Below are 15,217 nucleotides of genomic sequence, written 5' to 3'. Positions count from 1 at the left end.
TGCATTTTTTGAATGTTGAGTTTCAAGCCAGCTTTTTCACTCTCCTCTTTCACCTTCACCAAGAGACTCTTTAATTCCTCTTTGCTTTCTGCCATATTATTATTATCTGCATATATGAGGTTATTCATATTTCTCTGGGCAATCTTTTTTTTAAGAAAATTTAATATTTTATTTGAATAATGGAAGAAATTTTACAGTGTATTTCAGTTTATCATATTGTTGATGGTTTTGAATTTATGTTTATATATCTATGCTAAAATTTTATTTTATTTTTAAAATTTATTTATTTTAATTGGAGGCTATTACTTTACAATATTGTAGTGGTTTTGCCATACATTGACATGAATCCACCACAGGTGTACATGTGTTCCCCATCCTGAACCCCTCTCCCACCTCCCTTCCCATCCCATCCCTCTGGGTCATCCTAGTGCACCAGCCCCAATTACCCTGTCTCATGCATCGAACCTGGACTGGCGATCTGCTTCAAATATGATAATATACATGTTTCAATGCCATTCTCCCAAATCATCCCACACTTGCCCTCAACATGTATACTATCATGTGAATTGAATCGCCAGTCTATGTCTGACGCAGGATGCAGCATGCTTGGGGCTGGTGCATGGGGATGACCCAGAAAGTTGTTATGGGGAGGGAGGTGGGAGGGGGGTTCATGTTTGGGAATGCATGTAAGAATTAAAGATTTTAAAATGTAAAAAATAAAAAACTAAAAATAAAAAAAAAACAAAAACAAAAGCGGAGAAAAAAAAATAAAATAAAATAAAATAAAATAGACAACCAAAAAAAAAAAATTAAAAAAAATAAATAAATAAATAAATTATTGCCATCAAAAAAAAAAAAAAAAAAGAATGAAACTTGAACACTTTCTAACACTATATACAAACATAAACTCAAAATGGATTAAAGATCTAAACGTAAAACCAGAAACTATAAAACTCCTAGAGGAAAACATAGGCAAAACACTCTCGGACACAAATCACAGCAGGATCCTCTATGACCCACCTCCCAGAGTAATGGAAATAAAAGCAAAAATAAACAAATGGGACCTAACTAAACTTAAAAGCTTTTGCACAACAAAGGAAACTATAAACAAGGTGAAAAGACAGCCTTCAGAATTGGAGAAAATAATAGCAAACCAAGCAACTGACAAAGAATCTCAAAAATATGCAAGCAACTCCTGCAGCTCAATTCTAGAAAAATAAGCGACCCAATCAAAAAATGGGCCAAAGAACTAAACAGCCATTTCTCCAAAGAAGACATACAGATGGCTAACAAACACATGAAAAGATGCTCAACATCACTCATTATCAGAGAAATGCAGATCAAAACCACAATGAGGTACCATCTCACACCAGTCAGAATGGCTGCAATCCAAAGTTTACAAAAAATTAATGCTGGAGAGAGTGTGGAGAAAAGGGAACCCTCTTACACTGTTGGTGGGAATGCAAACTAGTACAGCCACTATGGAGAACAGTGTGGAGATTCCTTAAAAAACTGGAAATAGAACTGCCATATGAACCAGCAATCCCACTGCTGGGCATACACATCGAGGAAACCAGAATTGAAAGAGACATGTGTAGCCCAACGTCCATTGCACCACTGTTTATAACAGCCAGGAAGGACGTGGAAACAACCTAGATGTCCATCAGCAGATGAATGGATAAGAAAGCTGTGGCACATATACATAATGAAATATTACTCAGCCATTAAAAAGGATACATTTGAATCAGGTCTAATGAGGTGGATGAAATGAGGTGGAGCCTATTATACAGAGTGAAGTAAGCCAGAAAGGAAAACACCAATACAGTATACTGATGCATATATATGGAATTTAGAAAGATGGTAATGATAACCCTATATGTGAGACAGCAAAAGAGACACAGATATATAGAACAGTCTATTTATTTCTTTCAAGTTTAATTTTTTTTAACATAGTATTCTAGCCATTAAATTTTTTTTTCTTTAACTACACCGGATATTAGTTGCAGCTCTCAGGATCTCCAGTCTTCATTGTGGCATGCAAACTCTTATTTGTGGCATGCAGAATCAAGTTCCCTGACCAAGATTCAAATTTGGGTTCCCTTCACTGGAAGCACAGAGCAGTAGCCACTGGACCACCAGGCAAGTTCCACATTCTAGTCTTCTAATGTCTTTTTCAAACTGATTCTGTATTTCAGAGAGTTCTATATTTCTTTTAGCTTTACATTTAATAAACAGACTATGTGTATCTTCTCATTCTTCTAAGGTAAAGATCAGTCAACTTGTCCTAAAAGAAAAAGGTAGAAGTAGTGAGTGTAATGTCAAAGAAAGGCAATGCCAAAAAACGCTCAAACTACCACATAATTGCACTTATCTCACACACAAGCAAAGTAATGCTCAAAATTCTCCAAGCCAGGATTCAGCAGTATGTGAACCATGAACTTCCAGATGTTCAAGCTGGATTTAGAAAAGGCAGATGAACCAGAGTTCAAATTGCCAACATCTGTTAGATCATCAAAAAAGCAAAACAATTCCAAAAAAATCTACTTCTACTTTATTGATTATGCCAAAGCCTTAGATGGTATGGATCACCACAAACAATGCAAAATTATTCAAGAGATGGGAATACCAGACCACCTGACCTGCCTCCTGAGAAATGTGTATACAGGTCAGGAAGCAACAGTTAGAACTGGACATGGAACAACAGACTGATTCCAAATCAGGAAAGGAGTACACCAAGACTGTATATTGTCACCCTGCTTATTTAACTTATATGCAGAGTACATCATGAGAAATGCTGGGTTGGATGAAGCACAAGCTGAAATAAAGATTGCTGGGAGAGTTCCCAATCCTGAATCCCCCTCCCACCTCCCACCCCATATCATCTCTCTGGATCCTCCCCGTGGGAGGGTAAACTCATGGATTGGGAACTCATGTACACCCGTGGCAGATTCATGTCAATGTATGGCAAAACCAATACAGTATTGTAAAGTAAAATAAAGTAAATAAATACATAAATAAAAATAGGTTTTGTTTAAAAAAATAAAAAAATAAACTTGTCTAGCACACCACTTACATATAAAAATAAAACACGATACTCTAAAAAAAAAAAAAAAAAGATTGCTGAGAGAAAAGAATAACCTCAGATATGCAGATGACACCACCCTTATGGCACAGAGTGAAAAGGAACTAAAAAGCCTCTTGGTGAAAGTGAAAGAGAAGAGTGAAAATGTTGGCCTAAAACTCAGCATTCAGAAAATGAAGATCATGGCATCTGGTTCCATCACTTCATAGATGGAAATAGATGAGGAAACAGTGGAAACAGTAACAGACTTTATTTTGGGGGCTCCAAAATCACTGCAGATGGTGAGTGCAGCCATGAAATTAAAAGACACTTGCTCCTTAGAAGAAAAGCTATGATAAACCTAGACAGCATAAGCGGAAATATTACTTTGCCAACAAAGGTTTGTCTAGTCAAAGCTATGGTTTTTCCAGTGGTCATGTATGGATGTGAGAGTTGGACTATAAAGAAAGCTGAGTGCAGAGGAATTGATGCTTTTGAACTGTGGTGTTGGAGAAGACTCTTAAGAGTCCCTTGGACAGCAAGGAGATCCAACCAGTCCATAATGAATGAAATCAGTCCTGAATATTCATTGGAAGGACTGATGCTGAAACTCCAATACTTTGGCCAGCTGATGCAAAGAACTGACTCATCTGAAAAGTCCCTGACGCCGGGAAAGATTGAAGGTGGGAGGAGAAGGGGACAAAACAGAGGATGAGATGGTTGGATTGCATCACCAACTCACTGGACATGAGTTTGAGTGGACTCCAGGAGTTGGTGATGGACAGGGAGGCCTGGCGTGCAACAGTCCATAGGGTCACAAAGAGTCAGACATGACTGAGCGACTGAATTGAGTGAAAGTTGCTCAGTAGTGTCTGACTCTTTGTGACTCCATGGGCTATAGGCTGCCAGGCTTCTCTCTGCATGTATGTCTCTAGACTAGAATACTGGAGTGGGTAGCCACCTTCTCCAGGGGATCTTCTCAACCCAGGGATCAAACCCAGGTCTCCTGCATTGCAGGAGGATTCTGTACCATCTGAGCTACCAGGGAAGCAAGGTAGTAATAGTTTTTGGTTCTCTGGGTCATACACTGTCTATTGCAACTTCTCTCATCTGCTGTTGTTGAGCAAAACCAGCCTTAGACTACTTGTGAATGTATGGGCACGTCTGTCTTACAATAAAATCTTACTTACAAAAATAGTTGAGGAGCCAGATATGGTCCTGGAGTCAAATTTTACTAACACCATTTCTTGAGTTCTCCTTGCACCATGATGACCCTATGTAAAGTTCTGCCAAAGGAAGGAGGCATATCAGACTCATATCCATCACTAACATTGCAGAGAAATAGCCACAGCTGATTTAGTTAAAATTTTGCTTGTGGTAAAAGAAGTTAAATACTGACTTCCCAAACTGAGGTGGGAACAAATAGAAAAATTTATTCCTTGCCAATTAGGAAATGTAAGTGAGCCAGAAATAGCTTACAAGAGTTCTTTAAACTGATGTATAAAAAAACACATAGAAAATTTAAAAATCACAGTTATAGGGGTAAACTAAACTGCTAATTCTAATTTGTGTTTCAAATTGCCTGTTGGATTTTAAAACACTTCTTTTTAATAAGTCTTAAAAACATACAAATGGGTATCATGTGTGTCCCTAGAAACAGAAGCAGGCAGTCATTCCGTTACGGTATAAACATGTTTTTAGTGTTCATTTATTCCTTAGTTCCTACACAGAATGAAAAGGTTACTAGATCCTAAACACAGATATTGAGAAGAATAATATTTGTTAAATTTCCTAATCCACAGATTCTAAACCAACCAAAATCTATAAATTACTTATTACTTTCCTTCTGTATGTAGTATATTCCTATCTGTCACAGCAGCATTATCTCAAAATAAATATTAGAAAAATGTGTTGCTTGTTGTTTTTTGACTTATAATAAGAAAAAAAATGAACAAATGTTTATTGTTTTAACCATCATTCCAACTTCTATGTGAGTTCACAAAAACCAATGTTTTATGTTTTAGAAAATTTTATTTTCAAGTTCCTATAAGATGTGCTGCTAATTTTATTTCAAGTATAAAACATACTACTGCTTTGTATTTCAGATATTGTGTTTATCTCCTTTAATCAAAATTTGTATCTGGGCTTAAAAGTACCTCTGGTGACATTTAGTAGAACAATAATGTACTTCCTATTTACAGCTATATATCAATTCTTTTTCTCTGTTTTCTAATGATCCAGTTAAAATATCCTTATAAGTTTAAAAATATCCTATGGCTCCCCAAAGATATTCATGACCTAATCCCTGGAACTTGTAAATGTTACAAGGCAAAAAAAGGGGGGGGGGTGGAATTTACAGTTGTGATTAAAGTAAGGAATTCAAAATGAGGTAACTACCCTGGATTATCAGGATGGACCCTAAATGCAATCCCTGAGTGTATCCTTATTTAAGAGAGTGACAGAAGATTTCACTATACAGATGCAAGAGGAAAAGGCAACGTGACCACAGAGGCACGGATTAGATAAAGTGACCACAATCAAAAGATGCCGGCAACCTCCAGAAGGTAGAAGAGATGAGGAATGAACTGTCCCCTAGAGCTTGCAGAGGGAGTTCAGACCTCCCAACACCAGTGTTTTCCCCAATTATACTGAAGTCAGAGTTTCAGCCTTCAGAAGTACAGGAGAATGTATTTTTGTTGTTTTAAGCCACCAAATTCATCGTTAAGTCATTACAGCAGACACAGGAAACTAATGCAAGAGTCACTAAGTCTTTGTGTACTGTTCAACACTGTGCAAATGCCATTGATGGCATTTGAAAATCAGAAAACAATGTACTATTTTTGAGATATTTACAGTCTTGTAGGATATGCTAAGATATTATTGGGCAAAGTGATCTTTCATGAGCCCTGAGCATCTCATATGTTCTTGCTGGGTATTCAAAAAATTCAAGATCCTGACCACTCTTTACAGGGTATGTTTGCAGTAAGCTCTAAGTAGCCTTGAAAGGAGATATGTCTCTCTGCAGCACATACTACAGGAAGGCTATGCAAGAGGTGGATTCTCCAAGATCAGTATTCCTCAGCTGCAGTGCCAACCCACTGTGTGCAGCAGCCATCCACTCAAGACCTTCTGCTTCACCCTCGTGGGATTTGAAGATCTATTGACATTGACAAGGCCTTACCTGGTGATCCAATGGCTAAAACTTCTCACTCTCAATACAGGGGTTTTGGGTTTGAACCCTGGTCAGGGAACTAGATCCCATTGCATAACTAAAAGGCTGTGCATTCTGCCATAAAAATTTAAGACCCCAAGTGCTACCACCGAGACCCGGCAAACCAAATAAATACAAAAATATTAAAAAGAAAGAAAAGATCTGATACAAGTATGATACTCAGTCTGCTTTCTATGCTGTTAATAAGAAACTCCTTTGTCTCAGGAGTCTCATGTCTTATGATAGCATTCATAAGTAATAGTAGCCTTCAGTGAAGTATACTGGGGGTTCCTTAGAACACTAGGAAGCATTTCTGGATAAATCATGAGCCAAGAGAAATATCAACAACCTCAGATATGCAGATGATGCCACTCTAATGGCAGAAAGTGAAGAGGAACTAAAGAGCCTCTTGAAGAGAGTGAAAGAGGAGAATGAAAAAGATAGCTTGAAGCTCAACATTCAGGAAAAAAAAAAGATACTAAGATCATAGCATCCGGTTTCAAGTGGAAGCAGTGACAGATTTTCTTTTCTTGGGCTCCAAAATCACTGCAGATGGTGACTGCAGCCATGAAATTAAAAGTCTCTTGCTACTTGGAAGGAAAGGTATGACAAACATAGACAGCATATTAAAAAGCAGAGAAACCACTTTGCCTACAAAGTTTTGTATAGTCAAAACTATGGTTTTGACAGTAGCCATGTATGGATATGAGAGGTGGACCATAAAGAAGGCTGAGGGCCAAGGAACTGATGCTTTCAAACTGTGGTACTGGGGAAGACCCATAAAGAGTTCTTTGGAAACAAGGAGATCAAACCAGTCAATACTAAAGGAAATCAACTCTGAATATTCATTGAATGTCCAATATTCATTGGACTGATGGTGAAGCTGAAGATCCAATATTTTGGCCACCTGATGCAAAGAGCCAGTTCATTCAAAAAATACTCTGATGCTGAGAAAGTGTGAGGGCATGAGAAGGGGATGACAGAGGATGAGATGGTTCGAAAGCACTATTGACTTGAAAGACATGAATGTGAACAAATTCTGGGAAATAGTGGAGGAGAGCTGAGCCTGACTTGCTACAGTCCATGAGTCACACAGAGTCAGACACAACTTAGTGACTGAACAATAATAACAACAGGATATTCTCACATTTTGAAATCTGCTAGAATGACTCACAGGACTCAGCATATAGGTGTACTCATGGTGAAGGCTTATTACAAGTTAAGGACACACCACAGATCAGCAAAGTAAGAGATGGGGAACCTGGAGATAGCTATGCCCATATTCTTTGTGCTCTCTCTCCTATAAAAGGACATATTTGAGCAGTTCTTCATCCAGCAATAAAAATGCAGAAGCATATGGTTTTGCCCAAGGAAGCCCAGTAGAAACTCAACACCTAAGTTTTCTGTTGGAGGCTGATGATGTAAGCACCCTCTGCCTATCATGTACTTAAATTTCAGACTCTCAGAAGAAAAGCACGTAAGCCCCATAAATTGTAGCATTTGTACAAACTGTCTAGATACAGTGAGTTATTCTTATTAGTAAGGGGACTAGTCAACTGCCCAATTTCCAGGTGTGAGCTAAAAGCCAATCTTGTAAGCAAGATCTTTTAAAGATAGCTGCCTTTGGTCTGTTATAATTAATTTCTTCACAGTGGTTGAATTAAATGGTAAACCCTAAGAGCTTCATCCATGAAGCAAATAAAAATGCAAACACTTCCAAACATAACACAAATGACCACTGCCAAAGGCACACAAATAAAAAAGATATAAACATCTTTGAGGGTATTTTGTGTGGATTATCTGGACTCTGAACCTCCAATACTAGTACTGAACAGCAACAATCTAGAATCTGAGTTGGACCTTGAAAGACTGAAAAGAAGTAGGAAAGCAAAAGCTATATTCCTTTTTATTTAATGCAACCAAAAAAGTCAGTTTTAAAGTAAAATCACATTAATGAGTATTAGCCAATAAAAATATTTCCATTGAGAGTAAGGACTTGAGAGGAAAGCTGAATCAGAATGGCTGGCATTTCTCCAAGGTTGAGGAAGATACTGCTGCTGCTGCTGCTGCTGCTAAGTCGCTTCAGTCATGTCCAACTCTGTGTGACCCCCATAGATGGCAGCCCACCAGGCTCCCCCGTCCCTGGGACTGTCCAGGCAAGAACACTGGAGTGGGTTGCCATTTCCTTCTCCAATGCATGAAAGTGAAAAGTGAAAGTGAAGTCGCTCAGTCGTGTCTGACTCCTCGCGACCCCATGGACTGCAGCCTACCAGGCTCCTCCGCCCATGGGATTTTCCAGGCAAGAGTCCTGGAGTGGGGTGCCATTGCTTTCTCTGAGGAAGATACTAGTTGTTTTGAAAAAATAATCTCCTGTCTAAAACATCTGCTAGTAAGTAAGTCATTGGATGACTAATATAAATTTATGCTACTTTTAAAATAAAGTATCAATTGTAGGCTATACATAGAAAAAAATCAGTTCTTAGAAAGGAAAAGAAGTGTTTCTATTGAAATTCCAGGGGAGATACTATGACATTAAAGCCAGAAAAATTTAAGCATATTTTAACTTTCCTACCACTAGTGGGGACTGAAGCCATTTTGTATGTACTAGTTTTAATTTTCATGGAGTTTTAGAGGTATCTATGCAACAAAAATATATGGGTGGCAAAGCTATTATGATTGTTATTATTTAATTACAGTAATTTTAGTATTTGGTTTGCATTACATCTATTGATACAGACATATTGTCAATGAACATTTTTAATATTCGTGGTGTACCAAACACTGTGTTAGAAAACAAGGCCCAAAATTAAAACCCCTTCCCACAAAGGAAGCAAAAGCTAATGTAACACATTATGACAAGTACTAGTTTAAAAATGAGAGTCAAAAGTTTAGAGAAAATATATATACACCTAGAAATATATATTGTAATTTCCAATGAACATGTACAAAATAGGATGCGTACATTGACTGGAGAAGTTAATCTGAACTCATTTCATTCTTCTGTTCCTATTTTCCTAGTGATACTATGACTAGTAGAGTATTAATAACTTAAAAGTGCTTATCACAGTTGGTGTAATGATACATCATCACCTAATAATGGATCTGAAAAATTAAGAAATGAGATACACACATAGACACATGCATTACAATATTTATGAAGCACTGTTGACTACTATTAAAACCAACATATTTGCAGCCATTTGTTGTCATTATGTTCTATAGAAATATTTACTAATATTTTGTTCTTAATGTCAAGATAAATTAAAAAGCAGATTGTAAAGCAAGAAACACACCATCATTTTATTTTGTAAAAAATAAAGCATATTTATTTATTTATAAAGAGTAAATAAGCTTATATTCTTTGCTCATAAAATTAAGTGGAAATACATGTATCAGAATAGTAATAGAAATCACTTCTGTGTGAGATTTTTGTAACTTTTATTCCTTTGTTTTGTTGAGTCTTTCTAAATTGAAGCGTACTTCAATTCAGTTCAGTCACTCAGTTGTGTCCGACTCTTTGCCACCCCATGAACCACAGCATGTCAGGCCTCCCTGTCCATCACCAATTCCCGGAGTCCACCCAAACCCGTGTCCATTGAGTCGGTAATGTCATACAACCATCTCTTCCTCTGTCATCCCCTTCTCCTCCTGCTCTCAATCTTTCCCAGCATCAGGGTCTTTTCCAATGAGTCAGCCCTTAGCATCAGGTGGCCAAAGTATTGGAGTTTCAGCTTCAACATCAGTCCTTCCAATGAACACCCAGGACTGACTTTCTTTAGGATGGACTGGTTGGATCTCCTTGCAGTTCAAGGGACTCTCAAGAGTCTTCTCCAACACCACAGTTCAAAAGCATCAATTCTTCGGCACTCAGCTTTCTTTATAGTCCAACTTTCACATCCATACATGACCACTGGGAAAACCATAGCCTTGACTAGCTGGACCTTTGTTGACAAAGTAATGTCTCTGCTTTTTAATATGCAGTCTAAGTTGGTCATAACTTTCCTTCCAAGGAGTAAGCATCTTTTAATTTCATGGCTGCAGTCACCATCCACAGTGATTTTGAAGCCCAGAAAAATAAAGTCAGCCACTGTTTCCACTGTTTCCCCATCTATTTGCCATGAAGTCATGGGACTGCATGTACTTCAGTGTACAACATTATGCTAGTTATAGGTGTACAAAATAGTAATTCAGCATTTAAAGACATTATGAAATGATCAGCATGATAAATCTAGTAACAATCTACATTACCCAAAGTAACTTAATTATTTAATAACCAGGTGTTTGTATCTCTTAATAGCCTTCAACTATTTTGTCACTTCATACCCGCAACCCCTCTGGCAACCGCAAGTTCATCCTCTGTATCTATAACTCTATTTCTGATTGTTTTTTTTTTTTTGAGATTCCACATATTCGTAAAACCATATATTATTTGTATGTTTCTGACTTAGCATTACACCCGCTAGGTCCACCCAAGTTGTAGCAAATGGCAAGATTTTATTCTTTTTTATTGCTAACACTCCATTTCATATAGAGATAGACGTACAGATGATAGAGATATATAGAGACAGAGATGTGGGCTTCTCAGGTGGCTCAGTGGTAAAGAATCCATCTGCCAAAGTAGGAGACACGGGTTCAGTCCCTGAATTCTTCCAGAGAGAGATTCTCCTGAGAAGGAAATGACAACATACTCTAGTATTCTTGCCCGGAAAATTGAATAAACAGAGGAGCCTAGTGGGCTACAGCCCATGGAGTCAAAAAGAATCAGACACAGCTGAGCACACACACATCTATATGTGCTGAATCTTCTTTATCCATTCATCTGACGGATATTTAGGTTGCATCTATATCTTGACTATTGTAAATGGTGCTGCAAAGAACAAAGAGTGTGTCAAAGTGTTAGTCACTCAGTCATGTCTGACTCTTTGCGACCCAAAAAACGGTAGCTCACCAGGCTCCTCTGTCTATGGGATTTCTCATTCAAGAATATTGGAGTGGATTACCATTTCCTTCTCCAGGGGATCTTCCCAAACCAGGGATCGAACTCAGGTCTCCCGCACTGCAGGTGGATTCTTTACCACCTGAGCCACCTGCACATATCTTTTAAACTTGGTGTTTCAGTTTTCCTCAGGTGAACCCTCAGAAGTGAAATTGTCGGACAGTAAAATATTTCTATTCCCTTCCTCTTACCAATGTCAGTCTGGCTTTTGCTTCCTATCCTTAGTTGTAGAAAATTTTTTCCTCTAGCCTTCATGTCGGTCTCAGAGATAGTTTCTCTATACATAGTTGTAATTTCTCTGTATCCATGGAGCACAGGATCTTCCTACTTTGCCCTCTTGTACTCACCTTTTATTTATTTGTTATTTCTTTCTTTTTAATTTTCTGTAATACAGCTGTTTTGTAAGCATAAAATAAATATGAAGATCTAAAATTAAAGAACAATTGTCTATGTAGCAAAAGAGATATTGCCATCCTCCAGGCAAGAATACTGAAGTGGGTTGCCATGCCCTCCTCCAGGGGGTCTTCCTGACCCAGGGGTCAAACCCAGGTCTCCTGCATTGGCAGGTGGTTTCTTTACCACTAGTACCGCCTGGGAAGCCCATAGTCATTATAACTACCCTAAATCTCATTTTGATCTTCCAAATATACTTTTTGTATCTCTAATGAACAAATATAAATATCTTTGCATTAAATTCTTTAAAGACCACAAAATTAATGGAAATAAGTGAAACAAATGTCTATGTAACAAGGATTTTTATGCTACTCATTAGAGCTCTGGCACAGTGAGACTCCTCTGGAAAGAAAAGAAATCAGAAACTCCCTCCATTGTGGTAGTCTTCCTACTAGCTTGAGCTAGAGTTGTTAATTTTAATCTATTTAAGATACTATGCTTTCATGTCTTAAAAAACAGAGTTTTTTTAATGTTCTGTGTTATATCTGGTATGAAAATTCACATTAAAAATGGCCATTTATTTTTTCATGGATTTCTATGCTTGAAAAGTACCTACTGTGTTACAAATGTCCTATTAGATATTGCAAATATAAAGATGACAAGAACACATTCTGCATCTTCAAATGGTTTACAAGTTTTGCTTGGTATATACACTTCAACACATTTATAATCAGAAGGCTGTCTAAGTAAATTGATAGCATTAGTCACAGAATACTATGCGATCAAGGAGAAAGACAACCGTAGCCTAGGGATGAAAATGCTCCCAAGGAAGTTGTAAGCCAATACGTAAATGCTGGAATTAATAGCTAAGATAAATGTAGGTTTGGGAATCACAAGCAGATTGGTATTAGTTAAAACCATGATTCTGGTTAAGATCAAGGATGGAAGATTATTTAGAGTGAGAAAAGCAGAAAACAAGTATTACAAAGGACAACTTGTAAGTGATGCGTAAAGCAAAGGATGTAAAAAAAGAGAAAGAAAACAAAAGTTTGTTAAGATAAGAGAAAAACACTGAGAAGGCAATGTCACACAAAACAAGGTAGTATTAAGAGTTTTTAGTAGCGTCAACAGTGTTAGATCAGGAGAATGTTCAATAGCTGATTAACACAATGTCTGATTGGGATGGTGTTAATAACTCAGGAGAATGTTGAAGATGTCACCTCAATGACAAATAAGTGAAAGAACTGAAAGAGAAGACAAGCAAATAAAGATAACTCAAGTTTGCATAAAATGGAGGAAACAGGATGGCAGTTACAGAAAGTATAGGGTGCTGTCCTATTTTTCACCATGCTTAACATATTTACCCTGCTTTCCTATTTCTTTTGGAACTTGCATTTGAACTCTGCTACCTTTATTTTCCTGAATGTTGAGTCAATTATTACTGTATCTTTTCTACAGAAATCTCTGCTTGTTCTGAGCAGTTTTCAGTTTTTCTTTTCCAGCATTTAGCACATATACTAAGTACCTGGTTAGGTACACTCATTTTGCAGATATGTTTAAGAATTCAGAGGTAAATAACTACCAGGCTCGTAGGGAACTTTTAACACTGAATAGCATCTTGAAATGTTTCTGTAGTTAAAATGGTAGATATTCTGTGTTGTACATCAATGCATGATGAATAACACATTGACTAACGTGTGTGTAAAATAGGTATTGTTTGCTATGAATTGTTGATAGGATTGCATGGATTTTCCATGATTTTGTTTTACCTAATTTATTAGTAGCTAGTATGCCAACTTTTCTGTCAATGAATAAAGCATAATTTAAATAATTTATCTCATACTGTAGAGAAATTATTTGAGTAAATGTTACTTCTGTCTTAATTAACTTTTGTTGAAAGTATTTGGCACATTGATTTTTGAAATCTATGTGTTATAATTGATAGTTTGTTACAGAACTTTGAAATGATATAGCATTCTTAGAAAGGCACTGGACACAAAAGAAGAAAAAAAAAAAACCCAGCAGGTAATGCTTAAAATGTCATAACTGACAACAGGTCTTTAAAATCCCAGGGTTGGTTATAATAATCAAATTCTAAAAAGGTTTAAAATCATAGTAGAGGACATAGGCAGGATATTATTCAAGTGAGATTTTATATGAAGTGGTATAAATCAAATTTAAACTCCCATCAGGGATTAAAACTCATAAAAGATAACATCTTTATTGTCAGTAACACTTCTTCATTTAAATTGTCACAATACTTGATGAATTCCTATGAATATTTTCATAGGAATAGCAGTTGTGCTATACTATATTTCAAATGACCTGATTGTCTTTTGAGAATGAATTTTGTCTTCCCTTTCTTTCTGGTCTTAAGCTTTTAGAAATGAAAATAGGGCCAATGACATTACTTTAAGGAGGTGACAGAAGAGTGCTTAGCAGATACTACTTATTGTTTCGGTTGGAAGAAGTTTTTTGTTTTTAATTTGACATTTAACCACTGAAGAAGCATAAAGATAACTTTCTTTATCAAAAATTAAGCTAGATACCATTTAATGCATTACATTTTTCTCTTGAAAAAGATACCATTTAATGCATTGCGTTTTTCTCTTGAACAAGGGACAGATCTTGTAGAATAGATTTCCTTTTACATGAACTAAATGGGAATTTTAACTTTCTATGGAAGGTACAGCATGATCACTCAGTTTGCTGATCACGCTTGTATAAGCCAACATAGGTTTTAATTTCAGTAGGCTAAATTAAATCACAAAAATAAAGATACTGTTCAGTAAATTTTAAAAATTAACCAGAGTTCAAAACTCATCCATGCCATCACTTCATCTACTATTTTCCTAATTTCAAACTGGTAATAGAAACAAGACATGTTCAAATAACTCAAAGGTAAGATTTTATTTCCTTTTATTAATTTTTCTTTGTGCCATGATCTTTTACTAGTTCGATGAGAAATTTCTCTGTTTCTTTTTCTTGTTTTTTCAGACAGAAAATAGGTAAAGGTAATAAGAAATATTCATTGAGAACATTTAATAAAAACACAAAGCCCTATGGTTTTGCATCTGATGCACATATAATTAGAAAATGGTTGGAGATAAGATATAATAATGAATTAGAAAAAAAGTGATTTGATAATTTGGTAACCATTATTTTATCAGCCATTGCACTGTTCTAAATATTTTTAAAAATATAAATTCATAATATCCAGGACATGGAAAGAACCTAGATGTCCATCAGCAGATGAATGGATAAGAAAGCTGTGGTACATATACACAATGGAGTATTACTCAGCCATTAAAAAGAAAACATTTGAATCAGTTCTAATGAGGTGGATGAAACTGGAGCCAATTATACAGAGTGAAGTAAGCCAGAAAGAAAAACACCAATACAGTATACTAACACATATATATGGAATTTAGAAAGATGGTAATGGTAACCCTCTATGCAAGACAGCAAAAGAGACACAGATCTATAGAATGGACTTTTAGACTCTGTGGGAGAGGGAGAGGGTGGGATGATTTGGGAGAATGGCGTTGAAACATAT

The sequence above is a fragment of the Ovis canadensis genome, chromosome 4 (assembly GCF_042477335.2).
Source record: "Ovis canadensis isolate MfBH-ARS-UI-01 breed Bighorn chromosome 4, ARS-UI_OviCan_v2, whole genome shotgun sequence".
Lineage (NCBI taxonomy): Eukaryota > Metazoa > Chordata > Mammalia > Artiodactyla > Bovidae > Ovis > Ovis canadensis.
This window is presented reverse-complemented; position numbering follows the sequence as displayed.